The 27,059-nt window shown below is 39.5% G+C and overlaps 1 protein-coding gene across 1 annotated transcript in view; it reads right to left on the bottom strand.

Moving 5' to 3' along the window:
- The window catches only part of ANK3 (ankyrin 3), a 687,858-nt gene that overhangs the window by 606,706 nt on the left and 54,093 nt on the right, over positions 1-27,059 (bottom strand). The gene's annotated exons all lie outside the window — the stretch shown is intronic.

Consider the following 27,059-nt stretch of genomic DNA (forward strand, 5'->3'; position numbering starts at 1 on the left):
GTTTGCTGTCTGGTAGGCAAAACTAATACAGAACAGCTGAGATGATATGATACCGGTTATAAGCAAGGAAGGAACTGCTTGCTTAGAACTCACTTAAGAGCTATTTTGTCCTTGATTAAAATGTAGTTTTCCAAATGAAGTATGAGGTCCTTCTGCCTTAATAACACCAAAGTGCAGCTGCGATACAACGTCTTTGCACAGCTTTACTTCAGGTACAATGTCATGCTGCCACCTACTGGCTATTTTTTAGATTGTCTTTGACAGTTTTAGTCCTATCACAAGACAACTCCATTCACTATTGGGGCAGTAAGACAATGACAAATGCCATATAACAAAATTTAAACATAATTCAAATATGTAGACGTTATTAAAGAAAACAAAAAAGCTCAACTTCAATAAATTTCCAAATTCATAGTATTTGAAAACAGAAACGGAAAAACAAAAAAGAAAAGAAACCCTGCTGCCTTGCATGCACCCTGTGGACTTTGAAAGGCTGGAAAAAGCACCGGGTCCCCATTCGCCAGGGACTTTCCAGGGTGTAGCACGTCCTACATACCAGGAAACCCCTGGGTCCCAGGCAAACTCGAAAGGCGGATCGCCCTATCCCAGAGTCTAAAAAGGATTTAACTCAGCCGAGAACTGAAAGTCCAGGCTTGGAAAGAGTCACGAAAGAAAGAAGTCAAGAGTCAGTTACAACAGCAATGTTGCTAAAATGCAGTGTCACTTAGCTATGCTTCCAACAATTAGATTATTAGGCCTTGAGTTAAGAGGGTGGTAAGGGGACGCAAAGGTTGATAAACCACAAGCAAACTTACAAAAGAGAAACCGACAGAACGTGGTGAGTGCAGGGATATGAGGGGAATGCAGAGGGTCAGTGCTGATTCTGATTCACTGTCATCTCAAGATACATAATAATGTCCTCTCTCAGCGTCAGTCCTGAATCTCTCATGATGCTTCCACCTAGGGAACACTAATTGGTCCTTTGCAAAATTATTTCATAATTTACAAGTTTCATAGATGCTACATACAATATTTCCCTTTTGGAAAGTATTTCGCATTATTCAGTTAAAGGCAGTAAGAAAAGCTGAAGTTTAAAAAAAAACCTAAATTTTTCAAAATTAAAATTTTTATCTTAAAATTTCTCAAATGCAGTTTCTCTTTTTTTTTACTTAAAGATTTTATTTATTTATTTGACAGAGAGAGATCACAAGTAGGCAGAGAGAGAGTGGGAAGCAAACTGCCCACAGAGCAGAAAGTCCGACATAGGACTTGATCCCAGAACCCTGAGATTATGACCTGAGCCAAAGGCAGAGGCTTTAACCCACTGAGCCACCCAGGTACCCTTCAAATGCAGTTTCTAATTAACAGGTTTTATTATTCTGTTTGGATGGGAAACAGGGGCTTACCATGATCATAATGATTTTCCATGGAGTGAACTTAAAATACTAACAGCTCCTCCTATCATCCAGCAATTTCACTACTGGGTATTTATCCAAAGAAAAAGGAAACATGAACTCGAAAAGATATCTGCACCCCCATTTTCACTGCAGCACTGCTTACAATAGCCATATATTTTTCTTCAGCTATTAAAAAGAATGAAATCTTACCATTTGCAATAGCATGGATCGATCTAGAGTATAGTGCTAACTGAAATAAGTCAGTCAGAGAAAAAAAGTACCATATGATTTCACTCATATGTGAAATTAAGAAACAAAACAAATGAACAAAGGACAAAAAAGACAAACCAAAAAACAGACTCTTAACTGTAAAGTACAAATTAACGGTCCAGAGGGGAGGTGGGTGGGGGGTGGATGAATGGGTGAAGGGAACTAAGAGAACATTTATTTTGATGAACACTGAGTGATGTATGAGAAGCAATGAATCACTGGATTGTACACCAGAAGCTAATATAACACTGTATGTGAACTATAGTGGAATAAAAAATAAAAATAAAAAATAAATAAAAAACATTTTTTTTTTTAAACGCTAAGCTCATAGATACAAAGAACAGACTGTTGGTTGCCGGAGGTGGGGGTGGGGGATGTAAAATGCATAAAGGGAGTCAAAAGATACAGACTTCCAGTGATAAAATAAGTCATGGGGAAGTAACATACAGTTAATAATACTGCACTGCCTATTTAAGAGTTGCTGAGAGAACAGATCTTAAAAGATCTCCTGAGAAGGAAAAAAATTCTGTAACTATATATGGGGACAGATGCTGGCTGGACTTACTGTAGTGATCATTTTGTTACAGGTAATTCGAATGTTCATCTGGTTGTACACCTGAAACTAATACAACGTACGTCATTTATATCTCAATAATAAATAAAATACTAATGGTTCTTCAAAAAAGAAAAATTATATCTTTGCTAGTGCTAATAATGATCAGTTGCACCAAGAAACAAATGATGTGATGAAACTGTCAAGCTCACTATATAACAGACAATAAAGGAAAACCTTTCCTGTTTCAACTGAAAACTGGTTTTAGAAATTTTAAAGAAAGAAAAAAATACGTTACCTTTGGGGAAAAGTTTCTTAAAAATTTGGGGGAGCCCACGTGGCTCAGTTGGTTAGGCATCTGCCTTCAGCTCAGGTTGTGATCTTGGGGTCCTGGGATTGAGCCCTGCGTTGGGCTTCGTGCTCAGTGGGGAGTCTGTCTCTCACTCTTCCTCTCCCCACCCCTCTCCCCCTGTTCATCTTCCCTCTCTCTGTCTCAAATAAATAAATCTAAAAAATAAAAAATAATTTAAAAATAAGAAATATGAAGTTTTTGAAAAGGGGGGGGCAGTGGAGGTACTCCTGCCCCTTTCCGCAGTCCAAATACACCTGAGTGTTGCCTGCTCCTGCTTCCCTCAACCCTGGAGAATTTGCTAATCTTATTGGCCAGAGCCACAAGCTATTATAACCAGGAGGGTCAGTGTCCTTAAGAAGGTAAAAAGCCATGTTCCCATGTCTCTTTTCCTTGTTCTATAAATCAGGGAATGTGATGAGACTCAATATTCTTCTTAAGAACTGGACACTCCTGGCTAACTTTCTGTGCAGGACCACCTAACTCTGTCAGTCCCAAGACACAGATTCAAGCTGCTCAGACACAGTCTCCTAGTTATTAAAGATGACACTTTGCTTCTCAGATTGCCATTTTTCTGGCCTAGGCTGTCGCAGAAACTCCACAGGAAGGGGGAGCATACAGCCAGTCGATGGTGAGCCCCGCCATCAAAATACCATCCATATTACCATCAACACCTAATACCTAAAATAAAAAGTACAAAGTTCCAGTTATACAAGTGGGAAGTTATACTTCCAGAAACCTGCTGAACAGTATACTGCATACAATTAACAATAAGGTCTTGTGCACTTCAAAATTTGTTAATAGGCTAGATTCATGTTCAAACAAAGAAAAAGAAAACCAACCAAGCATTCAGAGAAATCTTTGCAGGTGATAGATATGTTTATTACATGGATTATGGTGAAGTTAACATGAGTGTATACATGTACCTAAATTCACCAAATTGTATAAATTAATTATGTGCACTTTATATACCTATTATACCTCAATAAAGCTGGTGGAAAGATTAAAGTAAAACTTAAAAATTTAAAAAATAATTTTAAAAGTACACTGTCTCTACAGTTCTTTTAACAATGTAATTGGTTTATCATAGTAATCATTTAACCTATTAAAGCATAGATAATATCAGTACTTTTATAGTAATATGTTTCCCGTAACAGCCTCACTAAGTCTCTTAAGACGAAGAACCAAGAGTAAGAATTAATATAAAAGTTCAACAAACTGAGGCACTTTGGGTGGCTCAGTCAGTTAAGCATCCAACTCTTGATTTCAGCTCAAGCTATATGATCTCAGGGTTATGAGATCAAGCCCTTCGTTGGGCTCTGTGCTCAGTGGGGATTCTGCTTGAGATTCTCTCTCTTCCTCTCCCTCCACCCATCCCCCTTGCTCATGTGTGTTCTCTCTTTAAAAGAAGTAAATTTTAAAAAATTCCTCAAATTTAATTAATTGCTCCAAAAAAGACAATATCTAACGTGAAATTAGTTCAGCTCAATGTATTTTTGGTGTACAACCTCTGAAACCTAGAACTCCTTCTCCCAGTATTTAGGCTGATAATCTTCTTTAAAACAAAGACTTTCCAACTATAATCTGTGGAGCTCTAGGACACACCCCCCTCCCCAAGTACCTCAGGGCTCTAGGTACCCATCCCAGCTTCAGCCTGAGTAACTCTCATTTTTATGTTTCACCCTGTTTTATCTGTCATTTTCCATGACAGATTTCTTGGGCTGTTCAAAAATATTCCATTTTCTTCCTTCTAGGTTCATAGCAGCATCGCATCTCCTTTTCTTTTGAAGTTGGCCATAGGACGTGTTTCCGCTGAGGTGAAAGCTTTAAGGAACAGTTTATGACCTGACACCTTCCCCTTCCTTTGCTGCAAGGGAGCCCAGGATTAGATGAAGCCCCCCGGGAGCCTGGGAACTGAGTGTCTAGAATAGGCAGGAACATCCTGCCAATTCCCACTGGACAGAAAGTATGAGCAGAACACTAACTTTGGTGGATAAAGCTACAGAGCTATCGGGGTTCTCTGTTACCACAGCGCAGCTCATCCTTCTGACTGGCACACATGTTCAGTGCTCCAAGGCAGGGATCGGCAAACCATGGCACAGGAGTCAAATCTCACCAGCTCCCTGTTTTTGTAAGCAAAATTCTGTAGAAACATAGCCACACCTGCTCATTCACTTGTCGCCAATGGCTACTTTCCAGAGACCGATGCAGAGCTGGGTGGCTGTAACAGACAGTAATATGGCCCACAATGCCTTAAATACTTACTATCTGGCCCTTTACAGGACAAGTTTGCCAACCACTGCTGTAAAGCCCCATGCTGGCCAGCACAGCGAGGAAAAGATGAGTCAGATCGATCTGTTCTCTGGGAGCAGGTGCTATGTCTGTGAAAATCAACAATGTGTTCACAGGAGACCAAAGGCATCTGGAGTCTTAATATTCACAGTTATGACTATTGTCTGGCATCTATTGGGGCACTGGAAAGAAATGGAATTTTGTCAAGGCAGGACCTTGGGTCAGAGTGTGGAGAAGGTGCTGTGGGGGAGAGAAATGAAGCTATGAAGGGACCTTCCTCAGTAGACTGCTCATCAATCCTACCTCATCACGACTTTGTTCTCCTCCTCTCAGCTTCAGTTTTCTCTCCTTCTTTCTTTCTTTCTAAGATTTTATTTATTTATTTAGTCATTTAGTCATAGAGAGAGTGAGCAAGAAAGGGAGAGGGCACAAGCAGAGGGAGCAGCAGGCAGAGGCAGAGGGAGAAGCAGGCTTCCCAGTGAGCAGAGAGCCCAATGCGGGGCTTGATCCCAGGACCCCAAGATCATGAGCTGAGCCCAAGACAGATGCTTAACAGATGAGCCACCCAGGCGCCCCTCAGCTTTGGAGTTTTTAAAGTCACTCTCATGCCAGGTCAAAAACACAAAAATCTATCTGTATAAAACTAGCTTTGAATAAAATTACCTATTACTGTTGATGGCAAAAGTAACAAAGTCTTAGAAAATGTTCTCAATCTGAAAGCAGATGCTCTCTATACGTAGAAGCCAGCAACCCCAGCTCCGTGGCGGCGGGCGAACCACCTCAGCAAGGGCCTCAGTCAGTACAAAAGTTGCTTATCATATAAGGGCCGAAACTTTCCGGAGAGTCACAAACACACTGAATTGGACAGATCAAGGACATACACAAGAAACACATTTAATTTTTTTTAAAGATTTTATTTATTTATTTGACAGAGATCACAAGTAGGCAGAGAGGCAGGCAGAGAGAGAGAGGGGGAAGCAGGATCCCTGCCAAGCAGAGAGCCCGATGCGAGGCTTGATCCCAGGACCCTACGATCGTGACCTGAGCCGAAGGCAGAGGCTTTAACCCACTAAGTCACCCAGGTGCCCCAACACATTTAATTTTTGATTAAAATGCAGTTCTTCTCCTAATGCATTCTGGCGCTAACACTGTGAATAAATATGGCTGTACTGCTATATAATACAACTTAGGTAGAACTTGGAGCCAGACTCTGGCTCCAGGGGCCGGCTCGGCTATTTGTTAGCTATCTGGCCTTGGCACACTTCCGCACTGCTCTCTGCCTTGCTTTCTCACTGGTAAAATGGGGATATGATAGTGCACCTATGTCGTGGGGTTTCTGTGAAGGTTATATTAGTTCTATTTTTAATAGTGCCAAGTTGGTGCCTGGCATAGGGTAGGCACCATGTTAAGTGTTTGCTAATTAAATGCCCCAACAGTCCCTTCTGATACAAGCATTCTGGCCTCTCACACACAAGAAAACAAATACTCAAAATACACTCAATTAAAACCCCTCTAGCCTAAAAACTAGATGATGTAATCTCATAAAATATAATACTCAATAAGGGGCATCTGGGTGGCTCAGGGGGTTAAGCTTCTGCCTTCGGCTCAGGTCATGATCTCGGGGTCCTGGGATTGAGCCCCACATCCGGCTCTCTGCTCAGTGGAGAGCCTGCTTCCTCCTCTCTCTCTGCTGCCTCTCTGCCTACTTGTGATCCCTCTCTGTCAAATAAATAAATAAAATATTTTAAAAAATAAAATACTCATTAAGAAAAAAATGACTAAATTTACTGAAAGCTATTTCATTCCTATTTTTAAAAAATGGAAAAATCTCTAGAAGAATTGGCATTGAGGGAATTTGCAGGCTAGCACACGAACAGAATTAAAAGAGAGACATGATTAAATAACTTCAGAAAAGGAAAATAAAACAGGCAGAGGCACTAAGTGAAAGCATGATGGTATAAAGCATAACAATTAGGAAGTACTAGACTAGCCCTAAAATCCTTTATGAAAAGCGATGGTACCAGCTTGATTCCATGTTTTTGCCTGAGGGGTTATTCTCTTCCAGTAAAAATGTACAAAAATCTACGTTGTTGGTCCCAACAGGCCCCGGTCTCAGGGCTTTGAGCCAGGAATTATCAAGAAGTCAAAACAAGGACAGGATCAAAAATCCAAGATATCATAAACTATAGTACAGGAAGGTTGGGTGGGGCTCCAGAGAACAGAGAGGAGGCAGAGCCTGGATAAGTTCTCCAGATGAAGACCTTCACATGCTTCCATTTCCCCAAATCGCTCGTGTTGAGTATCTTTCCATATCCTATTGACCACTCATATATTTTTACTTGTGAAGTACATATTTCAGGATTTTTTGCCACTTTTGTTAGATTATTTGGCTTGTTATTTTTGACTTCCAGGAATTCTATATATTCCAGACACAAGTCCTTAGTCAAAATATATATTATGTCTCCTTTTCTATAAATTATCTTTTTAATATCTTTCAAAGAGCAAAAATTTGATTTTGGTAATAGTCTCTTTCTGAATTATATTCTCTTATGATCATGATTTTTTTGTGTCCTAAGAAATCTTTGCCCTTCCCAGAGTCACAAAGATTTTTTCCATTCTTCTTCTAAAAATCTTATAGCTTTAGCTTTGATATTTAGGGCCACAACTCATTTTGAGTTAATGTTTTAGTATAGTATGAGGTTACAACAGATATAACTTTTTTCCAGTAGATTTGCACTTGTTCCAGCAGTTATTTCTTGAAAAGACTTGTCTTTCCCCCTTATATTATCTTAACCATTCTTGTTGAAAATTGATATTATGTATATTGATAATTATATACAATAAATATTTTTTCTGGATTTTATTACTAGTCCACTGATCTATATGACATCCCTTCTCCAGTACTACCATGCCTTGATTAATAGTTTTATAGTAATCAGGTAATAAAACTCCTGCAATATCTCTCTTCTATTTTAAACTGCTTTGGCTATCATAGGTTGGAAGTTTTGCAGCACTGTGCCAAAACTACAGACCAATTTAAGGATAAAACTTGGTGTTCTGGGACGCCTGGGTGGCTCAGTGTGTTAAGCCTCTGCCTTCGGCTCAAGTCATGATCTCAGGGTCCTGGGATCAAGACCTGCATCAGGCTCTCTGCTCAGCAGGGAGCCTGTTTCCCCCTCTCTGCCTGCCTCTCTGCCTACTTGTGATCTCTCTCTGTCTCTCTGTCAAATAAATAAATAAAATCTTTAAAATAAAAAAAAATTTAAAAAAAAACAACTTAGTCTTCCAATTCATGGACACGATATACCTCTACATTCATTTAAGTGTTCTACTTCTCTCAGCAATGTTTTTGTACTTTGCATTTATAGGTCTTGTGCACGGTTTAGTATTTCACGGTTGTAGAAAATGATATAAACAGAATTGAAGTTTTACTTCATTTTCTAATAGTTAATCGTTTACATACGGAAACACTCTTAATTCTGTACATTGTTCTTGTATCCTGCAACTTTGATAAACTTGTTTCTTTGTTCTAGTAGCTTTTTTATAGACTTTGTCTTTTTTTATTCAGTCTGAGTAGACATTTATCAACATGATTCATGTTTTGCCTTTGGTTTCACTGATTTTCCTTTGTCTTTTTTCCTTAACTTATTTCTCTGGATTTACTTTTTTTACTTCCTTTTATAGTTTACTAAAGTGCAAAGGTGTGAGCTTTGATCAATTACTTTAGACTTTTTTTTGGTTTTCTAATATAAACATTTAAAGCTATAAATATCCCTGCTATAGCTGTGCCCTACATAATTTATTTTCTTCTAATTTTGATACACTGTATCTTATCATTCAATTCAAAATTATTCTAAATTTCTTGACTCATGAATGTTTAGCAGCATGATATTTAACTCCTAAAGATTTAGGGCTTTCCTGGATGTTTTGTGGTTGTTGATTTTGAATTTAATTCCATTGTAGTCAGAAAACATATTCTGTAAGTTTTCAATCTCTTGAAATCTATTGAAACTTGTTTGATGGCCCCATATACAGTCTACCTTGGAGAAGATTCTATATGCGCTTGAAAATAATGAGCATGCTATAGTTGTCATATATAATGTTCTATAAATATCAATTCGATTAAGAAAGCTGAGTGCTATTCTGATCCTCCCTATTCTTACTGATAGGTAATTGTCTCTCTCATCTCCCCCTGTTTCTAAGGGACCCCTTTAACTAGGCTTCCTGGAACTTCAAGACAGGTATGCAGTTACCTATAAACACTTCCTGTGGTTTTGCTGCTGCCAGGATTTCCTCTTTCAATGTCCACATGCTTTTCCAGACCTGATCTCTGATCCCTGCTACCTTCAGTCAGTAATGCTGCAGTTTGCCTTTGGAAGGTTTATCAAGAAAAAGGGCTATTGGGTCAGAAAGTTACAAATTCACAATTCCAATCAATCTTTTTAGATTAAATTTCCCTCTAGATTTTTTGACTGCTCCGTGATACTTTCCAGCATCTTTAAGTAACTACAGTCCTAATTTTTAATGATCACTTTACTCTGTTCTTATCATTGTTATCTGCAAGAGGGTTTGTGTGACCACATCACGCCTAAGTCTGTTAGAAGTTGTTGGCAGTTGTACAAGTTTAAAGCTCAAGGGGCCCCTGGGTGGCCCAGTGGGTTAAGTGGCCAACTCTTGGTTTTAGCTTAGATCATGATCTCGGGGTCCTGGGATCGAGGCCTGTGCTAAGCAGGGAGTCTGTTTCAGGAATCTCTCTTCCTCAGCACACCCAAGAAAAATAATAAGTCTTTAAAAATAAATAAATAAACCTCAAAAGTACATAATAGCTATATGTACCTTACAAAATGCCTGCATACATAAAATAGTTTAAACACCTTTAACAAAAAAGAGTATGCCCTTAGTTTATCATAAATATAAAATTATATGATGATCATTTAAGTGAATGGGGACTGTTTTCAGGTACATTGTCATAAGTATAAAATTAGTGGGGGGAAATTAAGAGCAGGAAAAAATAATGGGCTGACTGGACACAAAGTCAAATTAAGAGTTATTAAAAAAAAAGCTTAGGGGCGCCTGGGTGGCTCAGTGGGTTGAGCCTCTGCCTTTGGCTCGGGTCACGGTCCCAGGGTCCTGGGATCTAGCCCCGCATCGGGCTCTCTGCTCAGCGGGGAGCCTGCTTCCTCCTCTCTCTCTGCCTACTTGTGATCTCTGTCTGTAAAATAAATGAGTAAGATCTTTAAAAAAAAAAAAGCTTAGAAAGGGGTCGGGGTAGGGGTGGGGGGGACCTGGGTGGCTCAGCCAGTTAAGTGTTGGACTTTTGGTTTTGGCTCAGGTTGTGATCTCAGGGTCATGGGATCAAGCCCCATGTCAGGCTCTACGGTCAGTGTGGAGTCAACTTGATATTCTCTCTCCTTCTCTCTCTGCCCCTCCCTCTTGTGCTATCTCGCTCTCTCTCTTTCTCTCTCTCTCTCAAATAAATAAAAAAATATTTAAAAGGGGGTCAGGGAGTGAGGAAAAAAATGATAATGGGCACATGTCCAAGAGACTTTGCAACAAATAAGAGATAAATATCCCCAAATCTTCTCTCTGTTAAACTATTGGGATTTGCTTCTACTTTTTTAACTTAATCAGTGATCTGCCTATTCTTAAAACTTAGTCATACTGAAGATTACTTTTGTTATATGGATAGAAAAGCAGGTAGGTGGATGTATATGTTGGTATATTTCTCCTTCAGGACTCCTTGAACTCCTGGTATATGCCTCTCCTCTGGCATCTGTTTTTCTGATTAGATGATTAGTTATCTGCATACTTGGCTTTGAGCTGCATTAGAACAGGGATCCTCTCATATGCTTTCTTACATACTGAAGCTCCTACCACACATAGGCACGAAAACCTTTCTTGCATACACACATCTCTGTATGAGTATATCAAATGCTCACTGCAAAACCAATCTGTATATGACCCTTTTCTGGGATGCAAAGAGGCATCAACTAGCAGCATCTCCCCTCAGTCTGGTGGAGATACGGTCACGCTTATAGTAAACTACCTAAAACACCTGTCTGGTGATGATTACTATCCTAACAGTAATCATGTTTGTGTTTATCTACATATTTGCCATTTCTGGCACGCTTTATTCTTTCCTATGAATTCAAACTGCCTCTCATGTCATTCTCCTTAAAACCTTCGCAAATAGGAGCAAAAACTTTAGAGTAGTGTAACATTACACACACACACACACACACACACGCACACTCCACAACCAACCAACTTGGAAAGCAGACCAAGGAGTTCAGGCTTTGCTCTGTAGAAAATAGGGAACTACCGGCGCCTGGGTGGCTCAGTGGTTTAGGCCACTGCCTTCGGCTCAGGTCATGATCTCAGGGTCCTGGGATCGAGTCCCGCATCGGGCTCTCTGCTCGGCAGGGAGCCTGCTTCCCTCTCACTCTCTCTGCCTGCCTCTCTGCCTACTTGTGATCTCTCTCTGTCAAATAAATAAATAAAATCTTTAAAAAAAAAAAAAAAGAAAATAGGGAACTACCAAGAAAGCCAATTGAAGAAGAAAATAAACTAATCAGATAGAGGACTGGTGGCAAGGGGAAGGATGGACTATGAAAGAAGTAACAGGGGTGGGTGGTGGTGCGGCAGAGAAAGGGAAGTTGGTTTTTTCTGGAAGATGACTGTGGCAATGGAACTGTAACCAGTGTCTAGGTTAAGTTTTATTTTTACCTGTCAAAATAACATAAATATATAAGAAAATATTATTGGGATAGTATATCTACATTTCTAAAAATCTTAATCATAAAACTAGAGTTTCCTAGAAAGGGAAAGAACAAGGGCCAGAAGTAAAACTACCATGATTTCTAGGCATTCCTGTTTCCTTCTACCAAAATAATGCTCTTAAGGGAGTCTCCCCAGTCCATAAATGCACTGCACACAAAGATACAGTTTAGAAGGACCTAATCATCTGCTCTTCTAATTGCTTTCTTTTTCCTGACCCTGTAAGAGCTTCATTGCTTTTGCCTGTCTGTCCTACACCTTGGCTTATGGATACCAGCTGATACCAGGGAGATTCCATTAGTTTTTCTCTTATTTTATCTCCCTTTGTCTCTTAGCTTTGGATTCTGAACTCCAAGCACAGTAATGACCTGCTCATTGTATGCACCCTTGCAAACTTAAAAGAACCATTTCCCAGATGAATGGCAGTTTCCAGGTGTAGCTGTAAGAAAAAAGACATCCCAAACAGCATCGACGGGAATGATGCCCCGCTAGCTGCAGGGAGCCCCTTGGCACCCTCACCTTCCATCTGGCTTAGCTGGGCTACAAAAGCATTATTACTTCTTCAGTTTTTTGAGCTGACTCTAACACCAGTGGACTCTTTTATTCCCCAAACAAAGCCAGACTGGGAATTGAACCAGGTCATCTGGTCCCAGTCTCAGCTCTAAAGTGCTGTACCATACATGCTGTCAAGAGCAGGAACCAAGACTGAACAGATTTTCCTAAGTCAACCCAGTGAAATTTCTGGATGAAATTGGTTATACCATCTATGTCATCTCCTAAAAGAATATGAATTATAAACAAATCAGGAAAACTGTAAATATACTTTTCACTTCCTTTTTTTTTTTTTTAAGATTTTATTTATTTGACAGAGAGAGAGATCACAAGTAGGCAGAGAGGCAGGCAGAGAGAGAGGAGATCCCAAGACCCTGAGATCATGACCTGAGCCGAAGGCAGCGGCTTAATCCACTGGGCCACCCAGGCGCCCCTCACTTCCTTTTTCATTGGCCTCTTGAGTTTGAGAAAAATAAGGAAAAAAATAAAAAAGACTGAAAAAACTGATGACACGGTAGCCAAATTTAATTGTGGGAATGCCCTGCAAGGAGAAGGAATGAAACAATGTTTTCAACTGTCCAAGTCACACATTGAGATATAAAGTTCAATTACAGCGTGCTTCATTCATATCTCATGAGTGTATTTGTTACACACTAAAAGATTAATGGGTAATCTGGGGAACCAATGAATCTTTTATTAATCTTTCTGCCACAAAATTCCATAGGAAGCTGAAAATGTAAAAGCTGTATGCTCCCCAGAACCAAATCCTAACATTCGAATTTACTGGTAAATACATATAGACACTTTCATACACATTCATTATTATCATCACGTCATAAAATGTACTCCAAGTCACTAAGGTAAATATATAAAGTGTACTGACAATTTCCTCAAGCAAGCTGTAATTAGAATAAACACCTTTACCAATTAACTCCTTCCAAATGTTTTTATTTTTTAAACTAAAACATAAAAGCAAGCTCCTAAGAGAGTAAAAATCTGTTTTGTTCACTACATAATTCTGTCTCTAAAACAGCGTCTAGCATACCACCGGTGCTAACCAAAGATTTGTTGAATAGATGAACATATTTAGAGTACAATCCACAACTAAACTAGCCCTCAAGATAAACTATTAGACTATTCCAGGACTTTCTCCAATGTTTTATTCATTTAGTCATTCGGATATTTCCAGAACACCTGTGTAAGACCTCGTGGCTATACAAATAAGCCTTACATAAGGTCCTTGAAAAGTCCTTTAGAACAATTTACTTGGGGAAATAAGGCAAATCAAATAATGTAAGAGTTCACAGTAATACCAAGTCTTCCTATCCCCTCTTCCTTCCAGTAACTCCCCTCAGCAAGTCCCCCGCCCAAATAAATGAGCAATCCAGGTAAAAATAATGTGTTTGCTATGCAAATAGCATATATCCCTTCCCCCCCAATCAGATTGTTATCAATAAGCCCTTCCTATGCATATATTCTTGGCTACCAGGAAGTTTAAAATTGTGATTCAGTAAGTTAATATAATCATGATATGGGGAAGGAGCACTGGCCATGATTTTCTAGAAAGGTCAAAGGTCGAAGTTAGAGACAGATTCCACAGAAATGGCCCCGGGTTTGAAGCAATTGGTCCCCGGGCCCCTTGTATGTTGCTTCAACCCAACCAGCTCTACCTTCACCTATTCACAGGACTAGCAAAGAGGAGGTGACATGAAACCAGCAAGCCATGACTTTCTTCCTATATTCACGACCATGAAGAGAGAGCAGACTGGGACAGTGGTCCTGAATCGTAGAGAAGCCCTGGGATCTTAACCTTATGTCTGCGTCTCTTGGCCCTGGACTTCAGTCCCCTCATTACCAGAATAGAGCTGATAATACCAGCATCTCCTCCTTCACAACGGTATAAAATGTGCAAATGTGACCTATATGTAAAAATCCTTTGAAATTATAAAGGTACCTTTTAACATAAATTACTTTCATTCTTTCATCTTAACTAGGTGACATTTTAACTCACTTCTCCAAATTAACACAAAAAATTATTTTTGTATTGGGGTCTGAATTTATAAAGCCTCTGCTTTATAAGCCTCCGTCTTATTTATCCTTGCAACAATAAGCAGGGAGGTAGTTAAAACAGGGTAGATGGCACTAATAAGAATAAGGAAATAAAGAGAGATTAAAGAGCTGGGGGTCATCTGCCTTTTAAGGTAGTGGTCTCCCCGTCCTGCGTTCTGCCCAGCTCACAAGGCCAAAGGGCAGTCTGTGCTGCGAACCAACCTTAAATGCAGCCTAAAGTTTCCCCACTCACACAGCTTCCCACGGTGCTGTCAGGGAGGAAAGCAGAATAGGACACAGGAGGTAGCTTGAACCCTGAGGCTAACAGCCTAAAATGCAATCCAGTGCTTCCAAGAAATTCTAATCTTGATGTTTGGGATTAATAAACAAGAAGAGTTTAACATCAAATTTCATATACTAATGCTGGCAAGTCAGGGCAAAGTACAGGAGAGGTTTTATTATGCATGATTCTGTAATTGTGCCTGAAATGACAGTTGTCATCACATTCTGTGAAACAGGGAGCCAAAAACTAAGAAACAATGATCCCATCTTAAATCTAAAATACAATCCGAGATATTCAGATTAAAGTATTTATGTATGTGTGTGTGTGTGTATATATATATATGTATATATATATATAGCAGAGAACATTCGAGAAAGAAACATTTAATCAAATGTGTTGAGAATCGGTCACCTTGATACACCAGATGGTCCTAGTGTAAGCTTGTTTCATGCAAAGTTAGCCATTTAAAGTCTCATAGCACAGAGAGAAACCGGAATAAATTAGCTTAAAAGAAAACGCTGCAGGCCAAAATAGTTAGCAGAATGCTCATGAATTCAGAAAGACCTGAAATCTAAAAAATCATTTACTTGGGACCTATTTAAAAGCATAAAATTCAAAATTCCAACAATGACCTCTGTTGAATAAGGTACCTATAAAATACTTCTAAAAGGCATTGCAGAGATATTTGCTTCATACCATAATGAAAATGCTCAATTTCATCACAAAGTAATAATTCTGAAATGGAGTTGAAATATTTTCAAGTCCACAGAAGCCAAATGTTGATTAAAAATATCTAAGAGGAGTAAAATATGAGGAATTTAAATTACTTTTCTATCCAAAATGCAATTCACTCAAAAAAGAATAAGCCTTAAAATAACCACGGTATCAATGATAAATTTTTATGGGACCACGTTACAAAATAGGAACATGGAAAGTATTTCCCATCCAGAAGAGGAAAGAGTAAGAATGCTAATTAGGATGACTCAGGAGCCGATTAGAATGACTTCTGGTCAGGTGCTCAGATTAAGTCTGTGCAAATCTCTGAGCGCCAAGCCTCTATCTTCTCATCAATAAAATGAAAAGAAAGTTCCTGTTCTGAGGATTGCTGAATACTACAAAACAGTTAGAATTTATTTTATACTGTTTTTATGATTTCAAGAAATAGGGGTAGTATCGTTTTCTTTTTTTTAACTACTAGAAACAGTACAAAACAACAAAAACACCAAAATGCAATTCTTTTCATAAAGCATTCCCTGAGAACATGCTCCTCATCAAGCCTGAGGAACCTCAACCAGAATCAAAGCATGCTGTTCTTTCTTTGTATCCTTAATACCAACATGGTGCCTGGCACATAGCAGGTGCTCATTAAACATCGGTTGAACAAATTCTTTGAGACTTGAGTCCCATTCTTGATGTCAACACATTGCCACAGTGGAAAGTACAGTATTTCAGACAAAACACCCATTGGGATCCAAGCATGGATTGGGTTTCTAGTATTTGTTTTAATATATACACAGTTGAAGATCTGGGGATTTGTGAAAAACAAAAGAAAGAAGCCATTCTATTAACAGTTTCTTGAAAGATTCTGGAAAAAGCTATCCAGCTTCCCCATCCTAATCCCAGCACAAATTTCTTCTGCCAACCAATAAATCACAGAAGTTCTCAACTACCAGATAACAACACACCAAGACCCTTGCGGCAAGTAATTCATCACCAATAATCAAGAACTACATTATTCCGTGATTTATTTAAATAAGGGATGTCACTTCACACCCATTAGGACAGCTACTATCAAAACAATCCCAAACTTGACAAAGGTTGTTGAGAATATGGAGAAAACTGGAATGGCTGTGCAGGGCTGGTGGGAAGGTAAAATGGTGCAGCTGCTGTGGGAAACAGTACAGCTGTGCCTCTGAAAAAGTCAACACAGAATTACCATCTGATCCAGCAATTTCCCTTCTGGGTAGACACCCCGGAGAACTGAAAGCAGAATCTCAAAGAGATGGCTATGGGTACATCAATATTCACAGAATTATTCACCAAAGCCAAAAGGTGGAAGCCACCGAAGCTCCTAGAGCTATCAGCTAGAGGCAGAAAATAAAATGAGGGAAGCCAGGGGCTGGTGGGAGGGCAGGATGGGGAATTGCTATTTAATGGATATGGAGTTTCAGTTTTGCAAGAAGAGAAAGTTCTGGAGATCGGTGGTGGGGATGGTTGCCCACTAATGTGAATGTCCTCAATACCACTGAACTGTACACTTAAAATAGTTCAGATGGTAAATTTTAAGTTATGTGTATTTCAGTATAATTTTTTTAAAAATACACCAATAGATCACTTACTATAAACTTAAAAATGCTGAACGGGGGAAAAAGAGGTAGTAAGTATTACCTTTTCCAAAGTTGTATCGTAAAAGATGTAGAATGTCTTCAAGATTATCCCTCAAAGTATCTCCCTCATAGTCACTGCCTTCTAGTGGGATTCCTTGAGGAGACTTCCTCTAGAGTGCCAAAAACTGTACACAGCGCATAGCAACTCTGAGCTAAGGCCATAACTATCTCAAGAAACTTAAAGTCTAAAGCTAGGGGGCGATGTTGAATGACTATAATGCTTACACATCATAATTTAGTTATTATGAATTTAGGGTTGTCAGATGAAATACAGGACACCCTTTTAAACTGAAATCTCAGATAAAAAATGAATAAATATTTCCCAAATTTTGCATGGGACATACCTCTACTTAAAAACACCAGGCACCCTGTTTTTTTGTTTGTTTGTTTGTTTTTTGTTTTGTTTTTGCTGAAACTGGAAAACCTACTCCAATTTCTTCTTAATTTTATCCTGGTATAAAAATTTTAATAAGGAAAAGATCAAAAAGAACTTAAATTCAACCATGGTGAGCTACCATGTTGAAAGCAAGGCACACACTCTTAACAGGGTCACACTTTGGGGCGCCTGGGTGGCTCAGTGGGTTAAGCCTCTGCCTTTGGCTCAGGTCATGATCCTGAAGTCCTGGAATCGAGCCCCACATTGGGCTCTCTGCTCAGCGGGGAACCTGCTTCTCCCTCTCTCTCTGCCTGCCTTTTGCCTACTTGTGTTCTCTCTCTGTCAAATAAATAAATAAAATCTTTAAAAAAAAAAAACAGGGTCACACTTAGCAAACCAAAGGTGGCAGAGCAAGGACGCAATACTCTGCTCTGATAAGAAAATACACAAATGAATTCTTGTGGCAATAATCCAAGTTGACTTATGCATATTTTTAAAGAATGCATATTCTTCACTTAGGTTATTGCCATGAATTGGGATTTCTGGGTGTGAAATCAATGTTCACTTTTTAGATTTTTTAAAATTTACATTTGCCAACAGTATTTTCTTTGACAAGTTGCTGAAATCTTTAAGGATCTCATTTCATTACCTATGCACTTTGAAAATGCTGTTAGGTAATCCAACCCTTCCCTTCCTCCCTAAAAAAAAAAAAAAAAAAAAAAAAAAAAAAAGCTGCCGCAGCAGTTATCCTGATTCCCTACATGGGGTTCATTTATGGGGTTCAAATCTGATCACACCCATGGAACCAGGGCATCCACATGGTTATTACCCATTTTAGATGAGTACAGAGAGGAGAACCACCCCAGGCCAGGGAAGAACCAGACATTGGAGACAAGGGAACTCCCCTTCCCTACTAACAAGATGTAGGCAGGCCTCTCCTAAGAGTTCTCCTGGCCAAACAAGAATGTTCCAGACTACAAATAAAGAAAATAAAAAACGTGTTATAGATGTTGTTGTGTTAAATAAAAACATCAACATGTGCAAAGTACTTCTGGCTGACCAGAATGATTTTTATCTATTTTTTTTTTTTGAGTATTAAAAAAGAAAACCTAGCAAGTGAAATAAAAAATTTCACAAAAATTGAAGCTCTCAATCTCTTAGGACATGTTGAAGTCTTAGATGTGGGAAGGTGGACCATCTTTTGGAAATGTCTTTAATTTACATTTTTATCCTTCACAGACCCATCATTTCTCTGTAACCCCTTCCCAAGCTACCTGCATCTCTGCCAGTCTACCTTCCCACCATGACTCCCTCCCCCCCCAACTCCTTCTTTCTTCTCCAGTGAGTGCAGGGGTAGACCGGGGACACGGCCAGGACCTCAGAGGAGTGGGTTCAGAGACAGCAGGTCTGCAACCCCCCAGGCCCAGTTCTAGCCCAGTCACTTGCATTCATTTCCCCTATTCTGAAATGGCCATGAATCTCTGTCCCCTATTGGGGCAGTCCCTCCCAATCTTCACCCCGCAATAGAATCATCAGGAGAGCTTGTTAAAACAGATTACTGGGAACCACTTCCCAGTCTGAATACAACAGGTCTCTGTTAGAGAGAGAGAGGAAAAAAATGCATTTCTAGTGAATTCCCAAGTGGTCCTGATGCTGTTGGACTTGGAAGACTGCTGCACGAGGGAATGCGTGCGGTCCTGCTCCTTCAGCTCCCAACAACTCTAGTTCTCTTCCTGAAAAGAGGGGAAGAAGGAAGCTCAAGGAACACAAATTCTCACTCTACCACAGGATGGACCATTCAGAGGAGACAGAAATGAGTCCTGAGATAAAGGGTCTCACTTGAAGTCCAGACTGTCTTCTCTCCCAATTACTCAAAACAAAATTAAGCTTCTGAGTAGAGAAGTAAGTGAGGAAGTTAACTAACTAGTCATAGAACTGGGGACCTCTTCAGGGTGGGACTGATGATAGTACTTAAGGGACACAGTAATTCACCGAGGCTGACCATCTCACGGATATAAATACCCGCTTTCCAATATAAAGATTTGGTGGACCATTTTCACATCATGGACATCCGGGGTGGGGGGGCTCTTCTTGCTGCCAGATGTGAGGAATTTCTTAATCACAGGGAAATGACTCATTCCTACTGGACAGAAGAACTGTGGCGAGAATACTGGGGACCTTCTCTTTCACTGCACAAAAAGGATTTCTAGCAGGTGCGAATCTGCCAGGCTCGGCTTGTCCAAGATTCTCTTAAACAATTCAAACACAAGAAATGTGATGCTGCGGTGGCTTTGGGGACCAGCAAGTCTTGGCTTCTGATCTCCTGGCTTTGAGAACAGCCTCAACGATCAGATTTGTGTTGTTGGCACAAATACGTCAAACAGGTTTTTCTCCTTTCAGCCCTTGTGTAAATAGATTATACTTGTGGGCTACCAGCAGAGAAGGGCATTTTGGGGGAACAATTTCCTCACAACCAGGTCCACTCCTGACAACTGTCAGCACTGGTGAGTGTTCAGTAACTTGACAAACTGTTCCTTTGTTTCAAAATACATTCCTGAGCTGCATTCCAGCACACAGCAGCTTATGCCCATTCTATGGGTTCTTTCCTGCCTCTTCCAATTGTCTGGGAAGGGTTTTCATTTTCCTGTTGTGATGAACCCCCCGTTTTTCAGAGACTTAAGCTCTACAGACAGCAGTCGGGTACTGCTGGGCCCCGACTCATATTTGAACACATTCCCACCTGGCTTCCAAACCCACAGCTCCCTGGAAATGTTCTTATGAAGGGCACCAATGTCCATACCCTATCCAGCCTCCCAGCAGTGAAACACTCCATCTTGAAGCCTTTCCAGGTTTCCAAGACACCACATCCCAGGATCTCCCTTGGCCATTCCTTCTCACTTTCTTCCGGTAACAGCTCCTTCCCTACCCAACCTCTAAATGTTAGCAACTCTTGGAGCTAAGTCACAGCCCGCCCTTCCCTTCCCTCTCTATACTCTTTCCCAGGGAGGTTTTAAACATTTCTTTGGCCACAAACACAATGGATACACTCTGATGTCCTCTTTGAACTCCTGAAATATATAGTCAACTGTTGATTCAACACCTCCCATAGATATCTCAACCCTAACATACTCAAAATCAACCTCCTAAATTTCCCTCCACACTTGCTCTCTAGCTGGTCTTTCTTATCTCCATGATGGTACCACTGCTCCCAGAGTGGCTCAAAGAGGAAACCTGGCTTTCATTCTCAATTCCCCCCTTTCCTTCATACCTTACCAAGACGTAGATCTGAGCTCCAACATACAGCCCGGACCCACCCACTGCTATCACCAATGCTACTCGCCTAGTCCCAGCCCACTATCTACCCCTCAAACACTGCCCCAGGCTCCTCGCCTCCACTCCTTCCTCTCTGTAAGCCATTTTCCACCATGAGCCACAGGAATATTTTTTAAGGCATCACAAACTCCTGGTTTTAAACCCTTCAGTGTTTGTGGCACAGAGGCTGGTTGCCTACCCCACATCCACTTTCCTTCCCCTTAAGTAATGGGACCAAAAATAAAAGTTTACCTTCCCCCCTCCAGCTGAAGAAGGCCATGTGAATGCGTTCTGGCCAACTGAGTCTACGTGGGAGTGTCATATGGGACTTCTAGGAAGGCCACACAAAGGAAGTGAGCAGCTGGGAGGAGGTCATCATTTTGCCTCTTTGACTTTCCGTCTTCTGGGCTACAGCAAGGATGTAATGACTAGAGCCATAGCTGCCATATTAGGCCATGATGTCACCTTTGGGATGGAAGCCACACCAAAGGATAGCAGAACCAAAAATAGCTGAATGAATAAATGAATCAATAAGAGCCCGGGCCCCTGGATTTTCTACTATAAGACTCCTTTCTGGGAGTCTTATTTATTTATTATATAAATATATATTTATTATATAATATACATTTATTTTATTTATTATATAAGTATATATTTATACATATATGTGTGAGATATAGATATAGATATAGATATAGATATAGATATATATAATGACCACCTGTCTAAAATGTGGAACACTTCAAAGAGTTCATGTGGTAGGTTGATAAAATAATTGTTGAATATTTTAAAAATGTATGCTGTAAGCATATTTTGCATAAAAAAATGTCTTTAATAGGCATGAAGAGAACGGGCACTCAGAAAAGATTATACAGTCCCATCATTTATCCTTAACAAGCTGAAAAACTACAAGAACAGGAAATAACTCAAAGAATATGGATCTAACTTTAATTTTGACCTCTCCTCAAAAAATGTCTTCAATATTGCCCACTGCCACAAGTGTTCACTATAAAAATACAGAATTTTGAGGACAAAAGCAACTAAGAAACTCTAATCCTCTTTTGAGTGCTGCTCTCTTGAATCCCTTTTTCTGTACACTGTTCGGGTTATCTTCCTCTCTATCTCCCATGTAGCCACTGTGACTATTCCCTTCTCCCATGTGGCTATGCAGGGGGAAGGAGGAATACTCAGAGGGGTATTAAAGAATAAGAAGGCTGAGTTGGAATCAAGATGGCACAAGGGACTTGGTGGCATCAGTGCTACTGTTTAGGCTGCCTCCGATCTTGACACGGAGTCTTCCCTGCTCATACATGGTCAAGTTTAGTTCACCCGGGTAGGAAACAGCACATGTGTTTGGGCCAAAGCCCTATGTAGTCACAAATATTGTTCAGTGGCTGAAGTATCTTCTTTGATTGTGGGTCCCAAACTACAGTAAATGGACCTATTCTGAGAATATGAAAATTCTTGTAAAAAATTTCAACTAACCCAACAGGAGAGGAAAATTAATAAAGATGAGAGCAGAAACCAATGAAATAGAAACCAAAAGAACAACAGAACAGATCAACGAACCTAGGAGTTAGTTCTTTGAAAGATATTAAGATCGATAAATCCCTGGCCAGACTTATCAAAAAGAAAAGAGAGGAGCACCTGGGTGGCTCAGTCAGTTAAGTGGTTGCCTTCGGCTCAGGTCATAATCTCAGAGTCCATCGCATCAGGTTCCCTGCTCAGTGGGGAGTGTGCTTCTTCCTCTAACCATCCCCCATCTCATGCTCTCTCTCTCTCTCTCACTCTCTCTCTGTCAAATAAATAAAATCTATTAAAAAGAGAGAGAGAGAGAGAAGACCCAAATAAATAAAATCATGAATGAAAGAGGAGAGAACACAACCAACACTGAAGAAATACAAACAATTATAACAACATATTATGAGCAACATATTATGAGCAACCAACAAATTAGGCCATCTAGAAGAAATGGATGCATTCCTAGAAATTTATCAACTACCAAAACTGAAACAGGAAGAAATAGAAAACCTGAACAGACCCATAACCATCAAGGAAATTGAAGCGGTAATTAAGAATCTCCTAACAGGGGGCGCCTGGGTGGCTCAGTGGTTTAAGCCGCTGCCTTCGGCTCAGGTCATGATCTCAGGGTCCTGGGATCGAGTCCCACATCGGGCTCTCTGCTCGGCAGGGAGCCTGCTTCCCTCTCACTCTCTCTGCCTGCCTCTCTGCCTACTTATGATCTCTCTCTGTCAAATAAATAAAAAATCTTAAAAAAAAAAAAAAAAAAAAAAAAAAAAAAAAAAAAAAAAGAATCTCCTAACAACTCTACCTCTGAAACTAATAATACATTATTTGTTAATTAATCAAATTTAAATTTTAAAAAATAGTAAAAAAAAAAAAACAAACACAAACTTTTAACTATTGTGTCTTCATTCCTATTAAATGTTTTCTTTATTAAGATAAAATCTACATATAATGCATTCAAGTGTATCATTTGATGAGTTCTGATAAATGCATGCACCCATAAAAATACCTAAATCGGGACATAAAAAGTTGCTATCACCCTAGAAATTTCTCTTATGGCCTTTTCCAAGTAATCTCCTCCTTAGAGGCAGCTACTATTTTGATTTATATCACCATACCAATTTTAATCTTTTAAAAATTAATACAAATATCTTCTGAATCATCTTGATAAATGTCTCATAACTAAACACTGTGCCAATTTTTGTTCACAATCGAATTGACATTAGGTAATAATAGATTGTGAGCTGATAAAAACAAAAAAGAACAAAAGCATAAACAATACATTTGAGCTCCAGTAGCATAGGCATGTTGAAATCAAGAGAACTTATGACATAATGGCCAGTACCATATTTGTGTCAGAAGTGGTAATTTATTTGCACCAACATATCATTATCATTGTTGGTGTTGTTTTGTTTGTATGAGATGTGTAACCAGTTTTGGGGTTTACACTTGACAAGAGTTATAAAGTGGTCGGGCCAAGTTTTGTGTTTTCACATATTTATGTTATGTTAAATAAATTAAGGTCACAATAATTATTTTTTCTTTTAAAAACCATCATTACCTAACTCAACTTTGAAAAACATTGCTTCAGTCACACGTGCATCCTGATGGAATCTAGCTATCAAGGATCTGAGGTCATCACTAAATCTTTGCAGTCAGGCTAAGAAGACTCATTTCTTTCGGCCATCTTCCCAATCGTCTCAAGCCTAATTCAACCCAATGTACCCAAGAACATTCCGGTCCACACAATTTGTTCTTCTTTCACGGTGTGCAGCAGACAGTATAAATTTGTGTCTCACTGAGAATTATTCCTGGCTTCTTCACAACACCTAAATTCTATAACAAGTACAAAATTGATAATAAATACTTTTTGAGTGAATACAGAATAGTTCTGTAGAAATGAGAAAATAACATACTAAATTTGGGTACTCAATATCTGAAATTAAAAAAAACAGAAATAGTATCTAGGTACAGGACAAGGTTTCTTAAATAGGAGTTTTAAAATGTCTAGAAATGTATAATAAACTTTCTATTTATAAACTGTTATAATGTATATTGTGTTATAATAAGTTCTATGTTTTGTGTTTTTTCTCAAGAGAGGGTCCATGTCTTTCTTTCTTCTGATCTCAAATGGAAATTCAGTCTTAAAAGACAGTAAGAAATTATAAGGTTATGCAAAGGTCAATTGGCTGTCACATTTCTCCACACATTAAAGCCACCACCTCCCATGAACATGGCCAACAAGGAGATCGAAATATTGAGATAACTGGGGAGAAAAAATAATAACAGGAAATAGTAAACTAAAAGTTAAATTGCACCATTTATTTATATCTAAACAGGTTCAACTCAAAACCAAGAATATTCCACTTTTTTCTATCTCATCTGTACACTAGAAATTATAAAAATATGACTACCTCAAAAGGTAAGGCTTATTTAATTTTGACATAGAACCCACATGCCTGGGCCACCCAGTTGGTTAAGCGTCTGGATCTTGTTCAGCTCAGGTCATGATCTCAGGGTCCTGGGATGTAGCCCTGCATCAGGCTCCCTGCTCAGCAGAGTCTGCCTGGGATTCTCTCCTTCTCCCTCTGTACCTCCTGTTCATGGCCTCTCCTCTTAAAATAAATAATCTAAAAAAAAAAAAACAAAAAAAACCACCACGAAACAGTCAATAAAATCAATGAAAATGCTACAATGAAGCAAAATACTTGAAAAAAATTTAAATTACTTGTCCACAAACAATAATTCTTACAATTTGAAAATATTTTACTTTTAATCAATAAAATGGAATGAACAAAGAGAAATGAGCTTAAAAGTGTCTGTGTGTTCATAGGCCTACTAAGACCATCACTTTGACATAAGCTTCTTACTCCACTTTTTTTTAAATCACTGCTAACAGCATTGCATATGGTATATGCTAATAGAATCATAAATTAATTTATATTTTACACATTTTCAGTAGCTGCTTTCATGATACATAGCAGTCATTACATTTATTAAAAAAATCCATGTCTGCATTTCTATAATAAAAATAATATTCACTAATTATAAAACACTAGCATAAATAAGTTCCAAATCTCAGGTTATGATAGACTTATACAGGATCATTAAGGGTCACTAATGACCATGCGTCCTTCAGTGTCATGATGAAATAGGAAACCAGAGAGGGCACAAAACATTAAGAACTTTAAAAACCACAATATGGAGGCAACCTATGTGTCCATCAATAGATGAATGGGTAAAGATATGGTAATGTATCTATAACAGAATATGACACAGCCATAAAAAAGGATGAGCTCTTACAATTTACAACAACATGGATGGGCCTAGAGGGTATTATTGTAAGTGAAATAAGTCAGACTGAGAAAGACAAATGTCATCATATGTGGAGTCTTTTTTTTTTTTTTTTTTTTTTTACAAGTAGGCAGAGAGGCAGGCAGAGAGAGAGAGAGAGAGAGAGAGAGGAGGAAGCAGGCTCCCCGCTAAGCAGAGAGCCCGATGCGGGGCTCGATCCCAGGACCTTGGGATCATGACCTGAGCTGAAGGCAGAGGCTTTAACCCGCTGAGCCACCCAGGCGCCCCATATGTGGAGTCTTTAAAAAAAATAAATAAACAGGGCACCTAGGTGGCTCAGTCAGTTAAGCATCTGCCTTCATTTCAGGCCATGATCCATGGGTCCTGGGATGGAGCCCCACATCGGGCTCCCTGCCCAGCAGGGAGTCTGCTTCTCCCTCTCCATCTGCCTGCCGCTTTCCCTGCTTGTGCTCTTTCTGTCAAATAAATAAATAAATAAAATCTTTTTTTAAAAAAAGAAGAAACAAAAAGCTGAATGAGAATGATAAATATAGAGAACATTGCCAGAAGGGAGATGGAGGGATGAGCAAAATGCGTAAAGGGGAGTGGGAGATACAGCCTTCCAGTTACAGAATGAATAAGTCATGGGAATAAAAGGCACAAGTAGAGAATATAGTCAGTGATATTGTAATAGCGATGTATGGGGACAGATGGTGGCTACACCGGTAGAGAGCACAGCATAATGTATAGAGATGCTGAATCACCATGTTGTACACCTGAAACTAATGTAACATGGTGTGTCAACTAAACTCAATTTTTTTTTTTTTTTTTAATTTTTAAAGAACTAAAGTCAGGGCTCCTGGGTGGCTCAGTTTTTAAGCATCAGCCTTCGGCTCAGGTCATGGTCCCAGGGTCCTGGAATCAAGCCCCACATCAGACTCCCAGCTCGGTAGGAAGCTACTTCCCCCTCTCCCACTCCTCCTGCATGTGTTGCCTCTCTTACTGTGTCTCTCTCTGTCAAATAAACAAATAAAATCTTAAAGAAAAAAAAAAGGGGGTGCCTGGGTGGCTCAGTGGGTTAAAGCCTCTGCCTTCAGCTCAGGTCATGATCCCAGAGTCCTGGGATCGAGCCCCGCATCAGGCTCTCTGCTCTGCAGGGAGCCTGCTTCCTCCTCTCTCTCTGCCTGCCTCTCTGCCTAGTTGTGATTTCTCTCTGTCAAGTAAACAAAATATTAAGAAAAAAAAAAAAAAGAACCAAGAGAAAATACAAGCACAGTGATCCCTTCTTTATTCAAAAGTATCAGAAGGTTAAGTGGTGTCACTGTAACACTTGCCCATGGCTGCGGCAGACCCCCAGCGCAGCGGTGAGAGTGCAATGGTAAAGTATGGTCCAGAGAAAAGGGATCAGCAGCGCTCCTCAACCAATCAGGTAGAAAAAGCAGCAACACTTCATTTTGTTTTTTCAAAGAACTGATGCAATACAATGAGACACACCAGCAAGGAGGCATTCAAGTGGAAAAGGAAGTAAAAAGAGAAAACAAGAGGGACTGTATGTATTTGTAGTTATATGGCAGTAAAACTGTATCACTTTTTTTTCTGGTTTTAAATCAGCACACATTACCATTGAAAGATATTAGTATA

Source organism: Meles meles, chromosome 13 (genome assembly GCF_922984935.1).
Source record: "Meles meles chromosome 13, mMelMel3.1 paternal haplotype, whole genome shotgun sequence".
In the NCBI taxonomy this organism is placed as follows: domain Eukaryota; kingdom Metazoa; phylum Chordata; class Mammalia; order Carnivora; family Mustelidae; genus Meles; species Meles meles.